Source organism: Pararge aegeria, chromosome 13 (genome assembly GCF_905163445.1).
Source record: "Pararge aegeria chromosome 13, ilParAegt1.1, whole genome shotgun sequence".
Lineage (NCBI taxonomy): Eukaryota > Metazoa > Arthropoda > Insecta > Lepidoptera > Nymphalidae > Pararge > Pararge aegeria.
In genome coordinates, this window is record NC_053192.1 from 7,249,264 (window position 1) to 7,272,130 (window position 22,867).

Sequence of the window (22,867 nt, forward strand, 5' to 3'; positions counted from 1 at the left end):
CCAAGGTGGTTCGAGGCAAGGCTCGTGTTGGAATCTGTAACCTTCTTGTAAGGTCCTATATATAATTTGAACATTAAATAATAATTATTTATGTTTGCATGACGACGCTTAATTTTATTATTTCTCCTAACAAGAAAATTATGTCTAACAATGCGTTCCCCGGGTTCTTCGTCCCCGTTTATTACGGTTTTATTCATAAATCCCGTGGGAACCGTTCGTTTTTCTGAGATAAAATCTAAAAAAATATGAAATATATACAATTTTAGGGCAGATATAATTCCAAAATCGATCGCCAGTGTCTTGCCTGGTGATCTAATAAATATAATTTAGTCCAGCAATGGCTGGACATAGGTCTTTCTGACAGCGTACATCACAAACGATCATTCGCCTGTCTCATTCAGCCTTTTCCAGCTACTTTTCAAGGTTATGTGTCCAATGGTCTGAAGGCCCGCGGTCTCCACATCAGAACACGTCTGTCCCAACGGCCATCGGGCCGTGTTATTAAAATATAACATATCAAAATAGGCAGATAAGTACTTAAATATTATGAAATTAGCTAGATACTTAAATAGAAAATCGTGTCTATCTTTTCGACTCTACAGTACTTAAATAATGTTATTTTTCGTTAATTTCACGTTCTATTGCTTAAATGAGAATGATAAAAATAGTTATTACTATTTAAACACGAATTTACTCTATCGCTCAATTTATTTCTATAGTAATCGGCCATGCTGTTTTCTTGTTTCGCGTGAGTACATAAGGTCACGAGTACAAATATAGTAGGTATTTTTGATAGCGCTTTCAAAAAAGCGATATGTTGACTTTATTAGAACATTGAAAATTATACAGATAGATACCTATATTATTTATTTCGATTTGCGAAACACGAAAAAGCTAATGATTAACAAGGACATTAAAGATCTCTTTCTAATAAAAACTGATAGAACCAATCGACCGAGACTTAGATATATTAAAGTACATTAAAAGAAACGATTAATTTATTGTTTATATCGAAATTAATAAGTGATAAAAATTCCTTAATGAACAGCTTTGTGCTTTATCACGGTCACCCTTGATGGTAGGTGGTGTTGGAATGAGTCTCGCTGACCTAGAAGAGGAGGGAACATTATTGTCTGTTGAGTCGATAAGTGGTAAATAATAATTCTCTACTAATACTAATATACTAGATATAGATATATAATGCCTTTAGGTATATCAATAGGTACTTATAAAACATATATTTATGGTGACATAATGCATATACTAATTAGCTAATTCTCAAATAACACTCGAATTAACAAGTTACAAACATCTGTTTGTTAAAATAATTTCTGTAAACTCTTGTACAATGTTTATTTTGTTATTAAGAAGACATTAAGGACACATTACAATTTAATCGCCATATTGCATTGATCATATTTCAATATAATACCTTGATGTCTAAGTATCATTAACATTTACGGCCATGACCGCTGGCTGGCGCAAAAATCAAACAAAGTGTCAACGATGACAGACCTTGCTGAGTATTGAGCAATTCTCAGTAGAAAGCTAGCTTTCTTTTATATTTGTTCGGTATAAAGAAGTAAAGTCAAATACTAAGGTACAACATTCAACATCTTTGTAAGTAACTCCATGTTTTGAATGCTTTTTTTTATTCTACTAAGTTGATGTTGCAGTCTAAGATGGTATTTAGCGAACTATTTCAGGGATATGGCCAGGCCCGTACCCTTAATTCATCAAGCATCGTACCGGAACGTTAAAACACATCTCCATCGACATAAGGCCTGCAGACCAGATCAGACCAGAGAAATTTCTGAAACTGAAATAACCTCTACTAATTGAAACTGGAAAACCTCCCAAGAACCCAGCCAATCACAGTAGATTCTTGGCGTGACAAGATATCTACTTAGCCCATAAGTATGGGGTTAACGTCATTTGTCATGACACATGGACGCAATTATTGGATATACCTATTGTATTCTCGGGCAGTACTATTAAATCTCAACCTTTTCATGCTTTTGTGTAGACACGGGTCCAACGCTACTTCGTGTCGTAAGAAGGGTAAACTTCGTTTGCAAATGACCTATAGGCTATAGGCTAATGAGGAAATGAAATGAGAATATTATAGTGACTAAATGGTTTTTCTTTATAAAACCTTCCAATATCTGAAGAGATATTGGAGAAGTCTCGTTCCGGTCTCTTATCCGGAACGTGTCTACTTAACGCCAAATTTTTAGAATAAATAATATCATATAGACATTAGACCAAGATGAAATCATTATTAAATTGCATGAAGTTGACTTCCGATGCGTTACGTTAAACGAAGAACTGTTGACACTTTCACTGAGTTAACCGAGCAATACCAGGAATCACTTTACCGTAACGCAATTGTAACTGAGAAGTCGTGGTCAATGGTGCACTGGCTCACTGGGTTTGTAGGCAATCACTGGTTTTTATTACGTTAGTTATAGGCACGTAATCATTTACCTTTCTTTAGAACAGTTTGATTCAATGTAGGGAAGCCTATGCAGTGAGCCATACTTCACTTTAATAGATCTAAAACGTTGTTTACATTATAAAACTTCAATATATTTCCAGAAGCTCTAAATTGTAATTTTCGTCATTAAGGGAAAAACTAATATTCCAAATGGCGTACCATGCATAAGATCGATAAAGGGCAAGATATTTTTTACCGCAAAAAAAAAATACATAGATTTAATAATGATTTTACTCAATATTTGAAATCTTTGTGGTAATTACTTGTATTGGGATGAAAATTTATGCTTAACTTAGTTTTGCTTTTTGAGTTCATCTTAATATGAACCTTTTCCGGAAAAACATGATTTTACAAAACACAGAGCGAACCAAGTACTTTATTATAGCAAATTCCGCGATAAATATCATCTAAAATACGCTCTCTGTGCACGTTTCGTTCCGACACCGCATCATTCTTAGGAGATATTGACTTCACGACACACTATTGCAAAGAACCTTACCAATTGTGCGCATGTTCTCGTGTGGCGCAAAGAAAATAATAAATCATAATTTACATCGCACAGATTTGTCTGTTCGTCGTGGATTAATTATAGCAAATGAAGCTTAAATGTTCGTTATCCACAAGTATTGACAAACAAATTGTGATTAGGAGTGATCTACGATAATAATAGAGATAATATAACAGAAAATAAGGTCCATTGTTTTGAATTCACATGCAACAACAGCTCCTCACATATGATTACTCAGGATAAAAGCATTTTATTTATTTGACTTTGCTTAAATTTCAACTGTTAAACCGAGACAAAATTACTTTGGCTGGCCCTATAAATCTGTTTCGTTCTAACACTAACTTTATCTAAGCAAAATTAAAGTACACTATATTAATCTATGACTTGGTTGACGAGGTAAGACGCCCCTAACGTAGTTTTAGTTCAAAGTCAGTCATTATCGCTTTCACCGACGACTTGCGGATTTACGTCACCAGTTCCATTATATCACTACGAAATCAGCTGTTGTATGCATTGGCTCATAATTTTTAATAGATTTACAGAGCATTATCGTTTGCTATAGGTACTTAATGTCTCTTTTTTATTTGCCTAATGTTGTGGGAATAACTAAGAATAGCGCGGTTCACGTTAGTGCAATGTTGATGATTGTATGAAGTGTTCTAAATTAAATATACTTAGTTGTTATGAAAGAATAACGTGAAACTCCGTACCTATGTCGAAAAATTGGTTTTAAAAGTAAATGAATATGGAGATCAAATCTATTTATACTTATTAAAGAGAAATACACGCAGAGTAGATACCATACTACAAACTTAAATACTGATTATCTAAGGTGTAGTACACTTTCAAGTCAAAATTTTCAAGACAGTTTCAAGGAAATATGATATCGAATCTCTGGCATACGTAACAAATTTTCAGAATTAAATCAAGTTAAATTATCATATTAGTCATTATAATGTAAAAAAGTTAATCTATAGTCTATACCTACTTATATTATGAAGCGAAGCGGATTATTCGTTTGCATGATTGTATGTATTTGTTGAATTTAAAAGATAATCAATGGAGATGTTTTTTCTTGTTACGAGTCATTATATTAGTGGCGCTTGCGATCTCTCTTCAGCGGTTCCCATTGGTGGCAGAAAGTCTGTAATTGAGGAATTAGTGACAGATATGATGTGGCAGAGCTTCCAGACAAAATATCTCTCGAGGAATAAAATTTTAGCTTCGTGTACGTTATGTCATGTGTAGAGTTTGTTCAAATAGAATTATAGACAGTTTTCGTTTGCCTCCGCTGTTTCTACATATTAGGTTTCAACAATGAGTTATGGTCTTGGTTAAGCAGTAGGTACATTGGGGTGTTGCGTAATAACCTGTGTAGTGACTACTGTTATTTTTCAATATGAGCGTGACTTATTTTATTATGAAACTCGCCACCTAAGTTACCTTCACGCCTATTTATTGCACAGCATAATCTTTTAGTATGTGCCATAATATGCATAACAAAGAGTTTCATCGTATTCCTATTTTAATGTAATAAAATAGAAAGGACAAAGCCTATGTCGTACCATTTTGTCCGCAACTTTGATGCAACCTCATACGATCGTATGCATACAACAATGAAAATTATCGGAATATTTAGGAAGGAACTTAACATCTTAGGGCAAATACGATGTGTCTGGTGGGAATCTGACCGTGGCTAGTTTTACCACATTACCGAGAAAGATGTGCCGCCAAGCTATTTAAGGTTCCGATACGATGCTGCATACAAACCGATTAGGGGTAATATAACTGCATATTTCCAAACAGCCGTTGGTTTATTGGTTAGCTTCTTCAACTACGGATCATGAAGTCCTGGGGTAGAATCCCTGATCGGGCCATATTATATTATGATGTGTTGTGTATATTTTCCATAAAGAATTCTCAGTACGAGCCCGGAAGGAAGTAAGTTTAGGAAGTTACACGTAAAGCCGATCGGTCTCGGTTACTATCGCTTAATTGTGGTAATAGTCGATAGCGCCAACCAACCCGTATTGGACCAACATCTATAGTTTAAAACCGTCTCTCTTATGAGAGACGAGGCCCCAGCAGTTGGGCGTTAATAGGCTGCTGTAGATGATGATGACTTCCAAACAGGTTTAGCCCTTAACCATCCTAGACTGCATCATCACTTACCACCAGGTGAGATTACAATCAAGAGCTAACTTAAAAGTAACGGGTTTAGTGCCTATATTACTTACTCCGATAAATACAATATTTTAAAAATTATATAAAAATTTGCCTTACCGGAATCCAAAACGCGTCTCCTTGTACTTTTCTCTTTTCATTTCCGCGTGCTAACCAAAGTCACAATACTTCACTGTTCATTGCACAACACACATACAACTGTACAGGTAGGTAGGTACAACCACTGCATTATTATCACTTGGTAAGAATTCACAGCAGCCTTAAGTCACAATATGAAACCGGCGTTGACGATCGACCTGCGAATAAAAGTGTTTCTTTAGTTTATTTTATTTTTACTAGTTTCATCGATAGCCTATAACAGTTCAATGCTGGACTAAAGGCCTCTCCCAACGGTAACGGTAGTAGTAGCACGGGGGATTCTGCTCCCCGTTCTCCGTAATATTCCCTTAGTCGCCTCGTACGACATCCGCGGGAAGAGAAGGAGTGCTGTCAACTGTATTCTATTAAACCGTCATCACACGATAGCTTTCTTTTGTAGTTAAGTTGTATTTGATTTAATTACCACTCGTATGATAATCAGCATCAGTAAAAACCTATATGGTCGGTAAACCACACTATAGAGTTATATGGCATGGACTCTATAAGCGAGATACCAGTAGGCCGTATCTAGGCCGTAATCCACGCTGGCCAAGATCAGATTGGTGGACTTATTTTGCCTCTGAGAACATCGAGGGGAACACTCTGACATTCGGGTTTCCTCACGATGTTTTCTTTAAATGTAAAACAATATTTAATTGCTTAAAATGCTCATAATTCCGTAAAGTTTAGTGTGTTGGGGATCAAACTTGGTCCCAATCACCGTTTCACAATTTTAAGATTCGTTTATAACGTATGTGTCTGATGTATAATGGATATAGTAACGTCATCATTTTCATAAGACAGCGGAAAATTTGGATTTATCCCATTATCATTTTACCATACTATAAAGGAATACATAAGCGGCGACCACCCTGCGCAGTGGATTGTTATTGTTCGCTTTGTTATTTTAAGTAGGTGGTCTTATAAGACTGGTTTGTTTGGAATCATCGTAGCTTTATTTTCTTGGACGAAAAATTATAAGAAAATATTCTTCATTACTTAGTTAAGAAGATGGATCTTCGTATACGAAGAATAGTTAAGCTTTGAGTTGTTAAAACTATTATCAGATCCTGTTGAGACATTAAGAAAAAAAACATGTTGATCTCTTGGTCGGTGTATTACAAAAACATCAGCCATCACACGAGAACTATTATTTTACTTGGAGATAAACAGTAAGCTTTGTGTAAATCCTGACAATAATCAGTTATCATAAATGTCAGTGAGATCCGTTCAGCCGTTGTGGCCTGGTTGAGTACCAAACATCCATCTATCAAAACTTTTGCATTCATAATATTAGTTCAGAAGGGTATTGAAATCATTGCTATATGAGAGTGCAGCTGCCCAGTCAAGTGCCTACCGTAGTTGACTCAGCGTTTAGTTACGAAAAACTATTGCAACAGATACTATGTAGTCTGGACAAAAGCAAGCAACTGGACCTAGAAATAGCGCCGCGACACACAGACAGCCTACTTGTAATACAAGGCTTTAAAAAATTGGATTAACGATTATTTCGTATCTAGTTGTTATACTCATAGTTAACAGTGATGATAGCTCTGTGGTAAGAGCTGCGGGCTTCTCTTTCGGGATAATTTCAATCCCCGGGACGTGCCTTCTCCATAATATTCTCAATGGCGGGTGAAGTTTTCCATTCTCATTCTGAGAGGAGACTCGAGCTCTGAAGTTGGCCAGTGGGTTCATAATAAAGATGTTGTTGATAGCTAGTTTTTTTTAAAATCATATCATAGCCATATTTCAGTTGAACGACAAAGATTAGTATTAATCGATTATCAAATAGATATGCAAAAATTTCTTCATTGTTGAAGACATGTTTGCATATATATTTCATAACATGATATTTTGATAGATTGCGTTATAATTTTAAAATGACAAAATATTTCTAGCAATGCGGACGTGGAGTTTGCGGAAAACTACTACTACAATCTTAACTTATTTATTGATCGAAAGCGCTTCTTGTTACAACTGGGTAAAAGAAATCCTCGGCTACGGCTCTGGCTTAAATCAGTAAGTAATAGTAGAGCTTTTATAATAGAGCGATTGATCATTCTTCATTTAGTCCGGATAATTACTGCCTGCCAACATTGCTTTGCTGTGCATCCGGTCTGAAGGGCGTGGTTGCCGATGGCAACTTACTTTGCATTACAGACAGGTACATGATAAACACCTACTTCTGTGGTTGATGGACACAGAGCGGCACTTCATAGGACGTGGTTCTTGCATGGACTGTGCATTGCTTGCCCTGTCTTTAGTCGAGATCTACTTGGCCCGTCAAATATTATTGTAATAAAAATAAATACTAAGCTACGGGTAAAATATTGGATTACAAAAATATATCCAATTTATATTTGAGTTACAAATTTTGCCTGAGGCAGAATGTATCTTTCATATTTAATATATAAACCGGGTATTGACATCACATCGCTTTGTGTATTCTGCATTTAACTGCTCGGTAGATCGTGAGAATACTGGTTTGTTGCCAACAGGACACGAAATCCATTAATGGTAATGTACACATTATTTAGTGAATTTAATCTATATTCGTGCCTTCTTAAATAAATGACTTTTTGTAAATGAGGGAAATTTTTGTTCATTCATTCATTCATGTCTTTTTATTATGTCTATTTAGGAATAGAGTAGAGTTGACAGACATTACTATTGTCGGTGTTGTACGGTTAACTAGTTTCTAATTTGAAAAGGATGAGTTTAATTCGAGATATTCAAACTTAGTCACCATTACCATAAATGAATATAAAATTATATTATAAATTAATATAAATGTATCATCCCTTAGCTGTTTTTCGACGTGGTGAGATTTTTAGAGTAACGCTATTTTGAACAATACTTTAATGAAATCTCGCACCTAAAATTTTACTTATTAGACTTATATATATAATTTTAGTCAGATTACCTTTTTTCTAAAATTTGAGCTACGGTGTTTTTAACTGATCGGCTTTGATTGCTTTGACTTAGTTAGCTACTGGTAAAAACTGAGCTTAAGGTGCTCTTCTAGACACGTTATTGCCAATTATCTTACTCCATACTTTATCAGAAATTCTATACAGAATAGGACGTAATAATAGGTTTTAAATGATTATATATATCTGGTTAAAATTGAGGGCAACTACTTACTACGTGGAAGATTATTTGCGCTGACATTTTGTCGTTCATTTTAATTCGACACGGACGCCATGTGAATGCAGTCTCATTGCGAATTTCCCAATACAGACAATGTTATTCTGTGAAAGTTTCCAATGAGTACGACCTGGCGAATTACAAATAGAAATTTATAAAAACATGATTATCAGGCTATTTAATGCATTTCATTTAAAGGATTTTGAATACAAAATAAATTACCGGTTTATATCTTGGAGATATCTCTAAAAAAACTTAAAGTTTGTATTAAGCGAAAGCTAATATAGAAAAGTCCTAGTCCTATAAAGGATAACATAAGCAATAAAAAAACTTGGGTGTGAATTATTGCTCTAAACAGTTTGCTGCTTAAATATTTTCAAATGACAACGTGACATGGTGATAACAAAAAGAACATTCGGCTAAGTCGGGCTTCTTTTCACACCAGGGCGCGTTTGGAACCCTCGTAGCTAGTTTTAAGTAGTACGAATGTAGTTATCATCATCACTACTACCATGTACAAATATTGTATGTAATAAACGCAGTCGGTAAAAAGTGCTGAAATGAAGAAAAATGATTAAAGAAATATTTGACTTTGGAAAAACTGATAGGTTGTTGAAACGGAGCTTGGACCCAGACCGTTCAATCTAATCGGCCATTCCACCGAAATTTTATAGTAAGTAAAAGTAAATAATAATATTTATAATTATTAGTATAAGTATTTTAAAATATTTTTACAAATTATTTGAATTGAAGTAAAACTTATTACGTGCAATTATTCAATTCATAATATTATGCTAAATTGAATATAATTGGTCTTTAAAAGTTTAAAATAAGTTATCTGTTGTAAAATTTGTTTCTATCGTTTAGTCAGCGGTAGTAATTTGAAATATGGAATGAACGCTGTGTGGAGCTTGTTTCGCCATTTGTTTCATCCGCCAATAGTTCGTGATGTCAGAGTTGAAATATTCGGGCCTTATTTGTCAGATTATTTATTCATGAAATACGATTAAGCAAATAAATAGCTTTATTTGTTATATAGCTATTTTCAGTTCTAATAATGCGAATGACATCTGCAATGCGAGTGGCCAACGAATGAAAATCATTCGTTTTTTACACCAAATATGGTTCTACACGTTTTAACAAAGCTACCAATCTACTCGATATTTGATACATAGCCATAGAGATAGTTATAAGAACGGAGAGTAAAGTAGGCTATTTTTATTCCTGGAAAAGTTTCGAATTGCCTAGGGATTACCTTTTTTTGCACGAAAATTCGATAGCCTTCACTTTTGCTCTGAGTAGAAAAATAGTTATGCCTGGAAAATTAACGCTTCCTACCGGCTTTGTAAAAATCATAATAAACTCTGATGAAGAACGCGGGCAGCAGTTAGTATTTATAATTAATATCTTCATTGGTCGTTCACCAATTTTCGTTAAAGTTCACGCATTGGAGCAGCGAATGGGTTTACGCTTTGAAACCCTCTCTCTTATGAGATAGGAGGCCTGAGATAGAATGTTAAAAGGCTGATGATGATGACACGGTGTGGCCAAGTCACGACCGCGCAAATTAATCGATTGTATTGGACCAGCAACATTGATCTTAATCGGTAACTGGTTGTTTGTAACACCTGAGAATAATCGTTAACTTATATTTGCAGTAGCTCGCTGACCCGTATTGGAGCGGCGTGGTAGGTTTTAGCTCTATTTACCTTACTTCTATGTGCCCTGCAGTAGGAAATTAATTAGGCCAGAAAATAACGGACCCGTTTTTGATGATTTTATACTGCATGAAAGTTTCGTAGACCGCTCTTTAGATTTAGGTGAAAACAGGTTATTCACTCGCTAAACAGGTTATTCACTTCGTGCCTCGATTTTTATTCCCGGCGGAGTTAAATCTACTATTGCTCTGCTTTCAAGTTAAACTAGACATTTGTCATTTTTAATAATCAACCACAAACCACAAATAATATTAACAAAATATTAAGGGAAAATGGCGCGACGGTTTTCTTTCACGTGCAAAGGAAACAAACAGTCGGCCGACAAACAGTCAGCATATTTTTAGCTGCATACAGCCTATATTCGCCTAGTTAAAAACAAAATCAAGGGAATATTTTCGTACCTAAAAAATAATTTATTATGAATTGTGAATAATTTGATGTCTTTAAACGTTAATTTATCTTTATGAAGAAGTTCGAGAATATTTTCATTTAAGTATAGGTATACATACTATTTTAAGTCGCATAAAACCTCTTTGTTTGTTAAAAAAAATTAATCTCTGTTACCCGGATAAATTAAAAATCGCTCTTCTTCATACATATAACTTGCATTGAGATACAAACTTAACTTATTCGGGGCATCATAAATAAAACACAAGTGCGGTAATCTTAATATATATAAATCTCCTGTCACGATGTTTGTCCTCAATGGACTCCTAAACTACTTAACCGATTTTAAATTAAATTGGCATACCGTCAGCAGTCTGGTCCAACTTAAGAGATAGGATAGCTTATATCTTTAATTATAGTCGCAATTTTATTTTATTGCAAATTATTTGTCTATAATTAATTGACAGTCACATGTTATATATATACTACTATACTCATTTAAGGCTTAGCGATACTGAATACTTTAAAAACAATATCAAACGCAGACGAAGTCGCGGGCAATAGCTAGTATTATATAAAATACGCGTGTCTTAATATTTTGAGCCTTATAACGATGTACTGAGATCCAAGTTACGAGCAAGTGTGATGAAAAAAATATTTATGGTTGTTATTGAGATATTTTTTATCCTACTGCAGGTTAGACCTTGACTGTAATCCCACGTGGGCTAACCATTTATGTATATAGCAGTTATATTTAACGCTACGCTAACGCTTAATCGTTTTGGAGATACAGAAATTAGAAATTCCCAAAGCCCCTGCTAAGGATTGAACTCGGGACGTCTTACTTATAAGCCCTCAGCAGTGAGCCAGACAGATTAACAGGGAGGTCGAGTTACTTGTTAGTAATTTTAGAGGTATTTCCGTAGGACTCAACTACTAATTTGCCCTATAATGGAACCTCTGTCAATAAATAAATTGACTGACCTTCTTTAGTCTCTTATCATTAACATTTAATATACTGTTATGACCCTTTTTTATTGAGCATGTAATCAAACTTTAAGTATGCGTTTTAAGACTAATTAAATTGTATGGAGAATATTTTTGGCGCCAAAGATTTTATGTCTATTGAATTGCGAAAGACGGCCTTCATCTTTAGTCGCCAGGACCTGCGGTAGTGTTGTGCACCATTTGAGAGCAATCGCCGCCGCCGGCTCAGAGCACGTATAAAGGACGATTCACGCTAGACGGTGACGGTATAGCGTGACTGTGTCCATACAAAATATATGAAATTATTATTCGCCATGCTCAGCCGCACAGCCGACGCTCAGCTCGAATCCGACACTGTGTAGCGTAAGTCATCCTTCATTACTCATTAACTTAATGGATCTTCAATTTTGTTCCATTATATGCTTTGTCACGACTTTATAATAATAAAGCTGTTTGATTTCATATATCGTTCAGGATTTGATGCAAGTAGTCTTTCATAATCATTATTTTAAACAATTATTAATATAGGAGAATCAAATTCTTTATTGATCTAAACGTAGTCCTTAAAAGCCATTTTTTTTAAATATAGATCGTTGAAGTTCAGTTAAGGTGAGATATAACATAACTTGAAGCGGTGATAGCCCAGTGAAGTCGAACTTTCTCGGGGCCGAGTTCAAATCCCAGCACCTCCAAGTTGTACCCTAAGTTTTGTGCGTTTCAAGCGAATAAAATACATGCCTGAGAGTTTTCCATAATGTTCGCCAAGGTATTTTTTATAGTTTTGGAATTATGATTTTTTTTTCGATTTTTTTGAGGAATTTCGACATGACCATCTTAATAATTTCTAAAAAAAAAGCAAAGACTATTTTGGAGTTTTTTTTCGTACACCTACCTTCCCATACGAGCTCTGCCATAGGGCTTTAATTATTTTTTTCAATTGATGCACACAAATATAGTGTTTACCTTTTTCTATTAAAGTATAATCTCGATTTAGTCATTTTTAAAATTTGGGACTTAAAATCCCTAAATGGGATTTATTATCATGAGTTTCAAGTTAATGTATTAGTACCACGTACCTGTATGCGAGTCATTATGTATTTTTAAATAGTACACACACTGACCTTCTTAAATGGATTACTTGAGGTTTAAATCTTACACACACGTCAGAAGGACGAGCGTATTAACACATTAAAAAAGTAAATATAAGGAAAAAGAAACAGCAAACAAGGCGACCACATCTCGGTCAGCTGCGTATAAGTGTAATTTACGCAAGACATGATGTGGTCAAACATCGATCACAACCGGCCTTGCCCGAAATTCCTCGAGAGTTTATGTTGCTTCTTCATTTGTGATTTGCGCAGCTAATGATGAACCACGTTTAACTATAGAAACGAACCCCATTTTAAATCATTATGTTATTATTATATTAAATGTTAATGATAAGAGATTAACAAAGGGACAATCAATTATCATTATTGATGGAAGAACATCCAAGTAGTTCCTATATTTTGAATTAAATATAATTCAGGACCTATCCAAGGCGGTGAAGGAAAACATCATGAGGGAACCTGCATGCCTAAGAGTTCTTTATAATGTTCTGAAAGGTGTGTGAAGTCCACCAATCCGCAATGGGCCAGCGATGTGGACTACGGCCTTAACCCCTTCTTATTGTGGGAGGTGACCCGTGCCCTATGGTAAATCAGAAATGGGTTGATATAATGATGGTGATGATGATATTATTTACTTATATGATTGATTAGGAACATAACAGCTGATAGAAGAATAAGTAAAGTAGTAGGGTAGCCAGTTACAAGGTTTCATATAATTCATTTCGATTAATTAAGTATAATAAAAAATAATTTATAAAAGCGAACCGAGATTTTGACCTGAAGTACGAGTAGTTAAATAAATTGTCTATACATGTTATAAATATAACCTAAAGAAAATATCATAATAGATATTAATAATATAGAATATATTTTTAAGTTTTCTTACCATGATTAGTCTCATAAAATACGAAAATCCAAATTGTTTTATTTTTTACATATAATACGAAGCAATTTTGAAAAATAAAGTTTATCTATTTCCATTGACTCTTAGCAGTGAAGCTTACTTACTTGCTGTATTAACCATTTAAGATACGCATTTTATTTTTAAACTATGAACTATTGAAATTGAACTGTGTCTGTAATTTCGAGACAACTGCCTCTTTTGAGTACTTAAATTACATACCTGATTTTGATGGGACTTCTATCGCAGGTAGGCTACATGCCACATATTACAAAATTCTACCCCTAAGTGGTCGCAATGGAGGTTTAACGTTTATGTAAGTTTTTTCAAATAAAATACGTCTACAAGCACTTAATGAAAAACATCATCATCAGAATAGGGCATAAAACAATGTATGGGTTAATTTTACGTACTACAAATAGGACAGCCAATAGTATATTCTAACGTTTAAGTCATTCTATTGTTTCGTCAAAATAATTCAACATAATGCTAGTTGAAAGGGACGTCACCACCGATGGTGCGGTGATACATGATTGAGCAAAAACAATGGTGTTTACGTCATAATGTAAAATTCAGTAGCTATAGATGCTACCTACAATGGGGCACGTGAGAAACTATAACGCATTGTGCAAAGAACCAAATTAATTTTGTGGGTATATTCTGTGGGACTACTCCTATATTTTTTACAATATGTACTCTACGATTATAAAATATTCGCGATTTTATCGCATTGAAAATGAGTATAAAATTGCATAAAGGTTGTAATTTTGATAATTTCAACTACGAGTGTTCATAAGCTATGCTTGTTTACAAATAACTACAAGTTAGCCCTTGATTGCAATATCACCAGATGGTAAGTTATGGAGGATGCAGGCAAAATGTAAATGAGCAGGCGAACCTGGTATGAGAGTTAAATAAAACTCATAGACCTTTGTATGCGACATTATATCGGAACGCTGAATCTTTTTGTCGAAACCGTAATAAATAGCCACTGCAGAAGCCATCGGAACGTTGAACCAGACCAGAAACAAATCTGAAATTAATAATTTCCAAATTTCCGCCGCCGGAATCCGGAACCTCGAATTTACAACTCAGCACTCATCACTGCACCAGGTAGGTCAACCATGTTTTATACACCTACTTAAATAATTTGTTTATAAAATTAACCTAAAACTACATTTACTTAGTTAATAGATAATGAGTTTTTAGAATATTTTGAATGTGTGAGTTTTAACGTTTTGTAATTTGCAATCATAAACTTAGCGTTTATATAGTTTTTAGTGGGTTTTAATTACTTAAACGCGTCATAAAGTATTCATGTTCTTATATAAGAAAGATAATTTGCATTTTTTAAATAAATCACAAATACCATATTAGAGACATTTAACTTGATTCGTTTCTTTAGTTATAAAAATATGTTATTTTTTTCCGCGATATAAACTTGTGTGCAACGTAATTTATTGTTTGCGTTAATTAAAAAACGCTTAACTAAATTTAATCTAACACATTCACACACACCGACATATCCAAAAGTAATGCCAGTATCAGGAAACAATGGTAAAAATATTGTGTTTTAACTTAAGTAATATTGTGTAATTTTCAAGAAGTAACCAAAAAAATTTTAGTCTAATAATTCACACGTAAAAATGTATTGTTGGCATATGAAGGAGAGGGGCATATACAACACTTGAGGTATGAGATAGAGACAGTGCACGGTTTCAGCCAAATGTCAAGATCGTATGCTATCGCGTAACAGTGTTGCAATATAAGGACTTGTCGTGCTTACCGGTTTTAGATGTTATGGAGTGGCAAACGGCTATTAAATTCCAAGTGAATTTAATTGTACTAAAACGACATTTTTGTTGTGTATTTAATTGCAAGTTGAAAGTAACAAGGATTTTCGGTAGGCTAAAGTGTTAATTATATTACAAAGAGAAAACATTTAGTTAACAGGGATTAAGTTAGTTCTATAATTTCTATTTAGATAGGAATAGCACCAGTAAAATAATTAATGTTTTAAGTGAATAGCGACTCTCAGAATTGAATGAAAGAATTTTTAGAATTTGTAATGGAATTCAGTAAGATCGGATTCAGAAGACAAAATTATAATATATTTTTATAAGAAAACTTTTATTATTTACTAGCTGACTTTGTGCCCGTGGTTGTGGTTTTCAGCCAAATATTTTCGTGATAGTAACAAAGATACATCCATCCATCCAGCCATCCACCTATCATTAAAAAGTTTCGCATTTATAATATTTGAGGTATTATAAATGCGAAAAAAGATATTATAACTATAAAAAAATTCTAATTCTCTATCGCTGAAGTTTTGCATTTAATATACGTTTAGTTTGGCAAAGTAGCTTAGTGTTGTCATTTTTAATCCAATATGGCTGACTTCCAAAGATTTTCTGAATACCACCCCTGGGTCACCTCATAGCTGTTTATCTATATATATAGATAAACAGCTATATATATATATATATATATTAAATCAAACCATAAGTACACTCTACACGTAATACTTGGCCTGCTATATTCGATTGAGTAAAATAGTTAGAATCCATTAAGTACAGTATATCTGCTAATGCTATGGCGATATCTTGCAAACTGTAAGCTTATGCTTATGTTAATGCTCGTCATTATCGTCATCACCTCAACCAATTGAAGTCCACTGCTGGACATAGGGAGTTCCACAATACACGGTTCTGGGCCGCTTGCCACAAGCGGCTCCCAGCTACTCGCCTGATATCATTTGACCACCTCGTTGGGGGCCGACCTACGCTGCGTTTACCGGTGCGGAGTCGCCATTCTAGTGCCTTAAGATCACAACGTCCATCGGTTCTCCGAGCTATGTGCCCCGCCCATTGCCACTCGCTGAGCTATGACGGTAACTCTAGTTCTTCTACGGATCTCCTCATTTCCAATTTGATCACGTAGAGATACTACTAGCATAGTTCTCTCCACTACTACTATTAGTATTGCTATTAGTATATAAATAAATTGATGAGTTTACAAATATGCCTATTATATACGTTCTACTTGTTTTCAATAGTCGGTATTATCACGTATTTGGTAGGTACTTAACACTATTGTTCGGACAGATGAATAATTTAAGTTTAAAACGTTTCAAATGATTTATTGTTGTAATGATAGATTGCTATGCTAACTTTACGATTTACTGTTTCGCCATCCATTAGTCTCACAGTTCAATTTGTTTAAAGTTATACCGTGATAGATAAGGCTGTATTTTGAAACACTGTTTGCTCGAAGGCGTGAAGCATGAATAGGTTTCAAATAGAATTATCAGTACGATCTGTATCTTCGTAATAGTTGCCTTTTACATTAAAAGCAAACGGATGTCACGTACCTAGAAGACGAAAAGTTCAAAGGTTGCTTATGATGTAATATATTTTTAAATGAAATTCAATGTGCGCAGTGAGACGTTATTACTCCTGGAAAGAGAAGACTTCAGGATTCCCAACTTTTTTATAGTTATAATTGATGGACTAAGCTAATGGCCCACCTGACGGGTGGCACATACGGTGGCCCTAACAGCCATGCTTCGCAGGGCATGCACAGACCCTGGGTCTATAAATGCGCTTCGAAATGTCCTACGAAATGCCGCCCTTTGTCCATCAAATTAAGGCGTTGGTTTTAAGAACTGTTTAACCATGAAATGAAATGTTTTTCGAGTGAATCATTTTAATGCAGAGTGTAAAATTTCTATAATGCTGACCACCTGACAACGACTACAAACTGAATGAAATTAATTATAATTTCCTGGAATCAACCTACGAAATACATTCTTTACAGTGGGATTTTTCACAAAAGCCCTTAAAGCGTGTCTCTATACAGATGTTTCCCATTCAGTGATCGTTTTTAAACTTTCCAATTTTCAGTGTCCAATTTTAAACCTGGTCAATAAGGAGCTGGTTTAAAAGTTCTCAAGCACAAAGGTGTTAGTAAGTAGTACTAGTATAGTACTATGTTAGGCAAATACTGTTATTTATATACAAGAGTGGGCTTGTGCAAAATTGCAACTAGCTCAAAAGTAAACTTGATTAAATTACAGGATGAGGTTTAAAAAAAAACTTAATGGGACAAATAAAACTTTCACGATTCACGTAACGAAAATTGCATCCGTTAAATATTTGATTGTATGCAATATAATATCAATCTGAAAGTTAACTTTTTTATGACGATATGTAACTGAAATTTATGTTTAATGACAATAATTCGCGCTGTGAAGTATACGTATGATTTAAATGAGAGGTGCAGTAAATTGTTTTAATTGGGGACAAGGATGTCTAGACTCGTGCGCGTACATCGCGTACTGCAAATAGAATAATGTACCTGTCGATATCGGCTAGCGTAGTCCTTGCCGTCCCTTTACTCATATGGGACAAAGTTCACACAACACTAGTCACTAGGAAATCGCACGGGAGGTCACCGGTTGAGTGCCGTCGTCGCACGATCACTGAAAACTAACCTCTGTTCACTCTCGCGTCGCCTACCTCTGAACCGTGAACGAAAGCGAGCGTGAAAGGGACGACCGATCATTTCTTTCTTTCACTCATGCGGCGAAAACGGCTTTCTTAACGCATATGTACTTGATGCGTTTTCTTACTGTATTAAAATAATTATTACTGGATTAAGTATCCTACTTTGATATTAGAAAATTCAAGAAAATATTTACATCAAATAAATATAAATTTCCAAGACTACCACTAAGACGTTAAATAACTGAAGAGGTGTTTTACCGAATCATTAAGTATTGAGTTAGTAAACATATTTAAATGAATCGGATCTAAAATTTAGATAAGCCTTTCTCAAAATTGGTGGCGATATTATAATGAAATTCCCTTCAAAATCAATTAACAAGGGGCTCAATTGATTAATGAATATTCAAAGGGATCTACTTCCAATATTCACTAAGAAAAATCACATCATTACGTATCACATTGATAATTTGCATTAAAATGTTAGGTAATCGGTCAAGAGCAACTTAATATTCATTCTTTGACAATAATTATATGCACTAGAGTGATCTTTATATTTACAATTTTTATACCGTAGGTTCGGTTAAACGCTTTACGATTGCGACCTGGTGCGTTTATTTGGCGGACTCTTCTTACTAACATGAGGAAATAGCTAGACAACCCTACCGTATCTCTGATCGTTACAATTTACCCCTTCAATGAGTAGACACACAAGTGGTGGGTATCAGAGCCTCCGTCATAACTCAAAAGGTGTGTTGCTAAAGATGCAATGAAATGGGAGGTGCACATAGCAGCGATGGACGCTCGGGTCCAGGGTGCTGTAATGTCTACTCCACACCGGAAAACGCTGCATTGGTAAAGGTTTACCTGGAGGTCCAGGTACGGGCTTGTTATTTAATGGTAATGTTAATGGTGAAAATGAGCAACTGCTTAGTATCATGCCGGCTTGTCTCGGTGGAATGTGCCTTCTAAATGGATGGTAGAGTCACTACAACACTGACGTTTTGAAAGTATAAAAATTTCAAAACTCAATAGTATGTATCTTATAAAGTACTGAATACTCCTCCTGTGTCCTTCTCTTGACATAGAGGTAGACAATTTTTCTGAAAGGCTCTTTGATGCCTGCATTTGTTTCTGTCTTCAACGTTGCGGAAACATTTGATTACGGCGGTTTGTTTTCCAGCATTTATAAGGTCGGCCACGTGGCCGCTTGTCTTTCACTGCCCCTTGACAACGAGTTGATCCATTAAGTTTATATCCCGAACAATAAGTCAGAAGTATTTGGGGATTTGTACAGCACTGTTGCTGATAATCTTAAGCTGAAGCCGCGGCCTGATGTAGTTATCTATAATTGCATATGATCAAGAGGCGTGTAACGAAGAAATGCTCGTAATAAGTAGGTATACATACGATGCAGTTAAGCGGAACTCGAGACGGTTCGCTGGTAGTTTGCCGTTTTTACGGACATATTAATTTCCGTAGTAACTTATTATGCATTTACGTTTCCATTATAAATTCGAAACTATATACCTAATTTAATATGTAAAATAAGCTATATAATATTCGGTGTACAGAGATAATTACTTGCTTGAAGAAATCTAAGGCTGAGCCAGAATATAGCGTAAAAACAAAAAAGGATTTTTCTGTGAGATCTCAGTTCCGAAGGGGTAAATTGTTTCCATAGCCCATCGATTTAAGTCGGTGACAATTTTGGCGATTGTTTTAATTTGTGAGTCTATCAACTAGTAATTTTTGAAATGTATTTTATACATTATTATATTTCTAATAATGACTTTTTTTCAGGTTACGCACACTGTTTAGTATAAGTAACCTGTATGTCTGTCTTTGGCATCCTATTTCCCGAACGTATGAACCTCTTTTGATTTTGTTTTTTTTCTTTAAAGTTGAATTAGACGGACAGGTTCTGAGCTATGTTTGATAAAAATCGGTTCAAGATGGCCGCCACGAAATTATGGATTGCATAATTTTTCACTACTCACTCCCAAAATTCAAGCTGGCCACCACCACAAAATAGCGATTTACATTTTTTTTTCGACAACTCCCAAAATGTGTGTAAAATCAAAAGGCTTAATTAGTAGAATAATGAACACTGTATCGAAAGGAAGGTTTTTTAAATCTTTTCTTTGAATTTTTTGATAAAAGGGTTTTATAATACTTATCGAAAAATTATGTATCCTTTTATTATTATTTAATGTTTTAAAGCACCAAACCACCCATTTTGGGCTAAAAAGTATTCAATTAAAAAATCATTTAAATTATGAGATAAGTAAGAAAAAATGGATTATAACTACTTACGAGTTAGAAATGTAGTTAAATACTTATTTAGCAAATATACGAACGTGTTGTTGTATAATGCACCAACAAACCGTGTAATTACTAGACAAACCACGGTTCGTTAACCAGCTAGTTCAATTCGGCATAATTCCTAGATTATCGTTCATGTACTGTAACAATATTTTCATATCTTTATATTATATTACATCGTTTAATGTGCTTTGAACTTTAATATCTTATTGCAATATTATAGTCAGCCTATCTAAACATAATAAGTTGTGTCGAAATTTATTCGTATTGTGTGAAATATTGTAACTATTTTAATACGAGGCACCTGTCTACTAAAATAATTTCGTACTTTGGTATTGTAGTATTTCTAAAGGGCGAGACAGATCTTCCTCTTGTAAAAACTTAAAACGAATTTAAAATTCTAGTTAAAACAAATAAAGTTTTTTTTTCATAGACACGAAACCTTCGAGTTCTCTACGTTTTACCTCTATGAGTTTTAAAGCTTTTATGTCCTTGCAAACTGAATGCAAGATTTTTATAATACCTATGTTCCTCCAATTTTCCTACTATATTTAATTATAGTTGGAAGATTGGAGTTATAGATTGAGTGTACCTACCTACCTTTAATAAATTATGTCTTAAAAGTGGTTATGGCCTAGAGACTGTAATGGGCATTGCAGTTCGTGAGCCATATTATTTAACGTTACTTTTAAACGTAATGCGCGCATTAGTTTGTTAATGTATATAATACCTATATACATTCATGTATATAATACCTATATACATTCATGTATATAAAACCCATATACTTACTTTAAAAAACTACCTGTTTCCCTGTATTTACCTGTACCTGTTTCTAAATATTTATCTGTATTTCCAAGAGTTAATCTCTCATCTCCTCCATCTCCACTCAACTCCCTCGTTGGTCTAGAGAATAGCATGTTCGACTACAGATCACAAGTACCTTCCAAAAATGGTTATGTATTAGGGTATCTTTTAAGAATTGCTGAATACCAACTTAGAGTTTAGAAATTGGCTGTGTCCCGGATGTCATAACTAATCGCTAAAAGCCCACCAAATTGTATTGCACCAGCATGGTGGACGCTCTTAAGACTCTCTCGTAGGAGATCAGAGGCCTGCGGCCAGAGCGGGAGGTTAAAAGGCTAATTAATAGTCTATTTCAGTCCACTGCTGGACTAAAGGCTTCTCTCAACGTTTGCCCAAAATCACCAAGCTGGGCAGACGAGTTGGTGATCGCAGTAGATCGTAGTAGATGGTGCTACTATACTAAGTGGCCTCGTACGACACCTGCGGTAAGAGGAGCGGTGATGACTTCCAGTTGTCACCACACCACGCTCCTTTTACCGCTATCCTCTTCCTGATCTTCCGTCACCACACAGCAACCAAACCAGTCGGCAATTTCGTCACTGAATTCATCCCAGTAGGTACATTATTTAGAAAATGGAAACAAGCGAACGAATATTGTGTAAGTGTATGTGTGTATTAACTCAACTTCTTACACTAAATACATATTACACCGTCTCCGTTCCTTCGTGGGTAAAAATATTAAATGGGTATAACAACATCATCTTAATTATTATTATATAATGTAACGACACAAGAAACGCTTATGTTGTTATTAATGTCGCAACAGTGCATGGACCTAGTCGTCGCACGCACGACTTTACCTCGGTCGTTTAGAAGATTCATTATGGAGTTATGCATGCTGTAAATGCATTTTGTACGGATAATCATAATTTTTATTGACATTTGGAGGTATGTCTTTTAATTTTTCCAGAGATGGCAGCACTGATGCATTTAAAAAATCTCTATTTCATTATACATACATTGCAGTTGAATAAGTTGGTAATTCAAGTTGGTAGCTCTATTTCAGAAAACACCGGACGGGAAGCACATCAGCGTCGCATGAAGTTTATTCAATATTCGAGAATCTAAGAAGAGAGAAATAAGTGAATCTACATTATGTCTAAAAAGTTACACATGTCTATGTCTATGTATATCATGTAATGGTCTTTTTTTGACTGTTCTCTTTGGTTTTTCCTAATTTTCGTTTTTTTAACCAGCCCTGTATTGCGGCGAACATAATAAAAATACAGTCAAATCGGTCACCAAATATTCGATTCGATCCCCGGCGGGATTCCCTCTGTGTCGTCGCCACGATTACGATATACTATTTACGATGCTGCAAAGAAACTTACAAGGAGTTTGGGGTTTTAATATACTACCGTAATACTAATACGTGCATTATCGTAGACTCCATCATTACTTAACGCCAGGTGAGATTGCAGTCAAGAGCTTACTCGTAATACTATTTAAAATATTAATATTTTACACAAATTACAATTATTTGTCTGGAGAATAGTTGTGTCAACTACCTTTGAAGATCTTCAACTTGGCACAGACCTCCTTAGAAGGTAGAGAGGTATTTAGCCTTCACTAAATAATAATGACATAAACAATA

At 34.8% G+C, this 22,867-nt stretch overlaps 1 protein-coding gene across 1 annotated transcript in view; it reads right to left on the reverse strand.

Moving 5' to 3' along the window:
- The window catches only part of LOC120628520 (dual oxidase maturation factor 2), a 79,187-nt gene extending 61,138 nt beyond the window's left edge, over nt 1–18,049 (reverse strand). Inside the window, exons 1-2 of the mRNA XM_039896899.1 lie at nt 17,936–18,049; nt 5,289–5,485 (exon numbers count right to left, since the gene is read on the reverse strand). The gene's annotated coding sequence lies outside the window, so the exon portion shown is untranslated. The remainder of the gene's footprint in view (nt 1–5,288; nt 5,486–17,935) is intronic.
- Between the last annotated feature and the right edge of the window lie 4,818 nt (nt 18,050–22,867).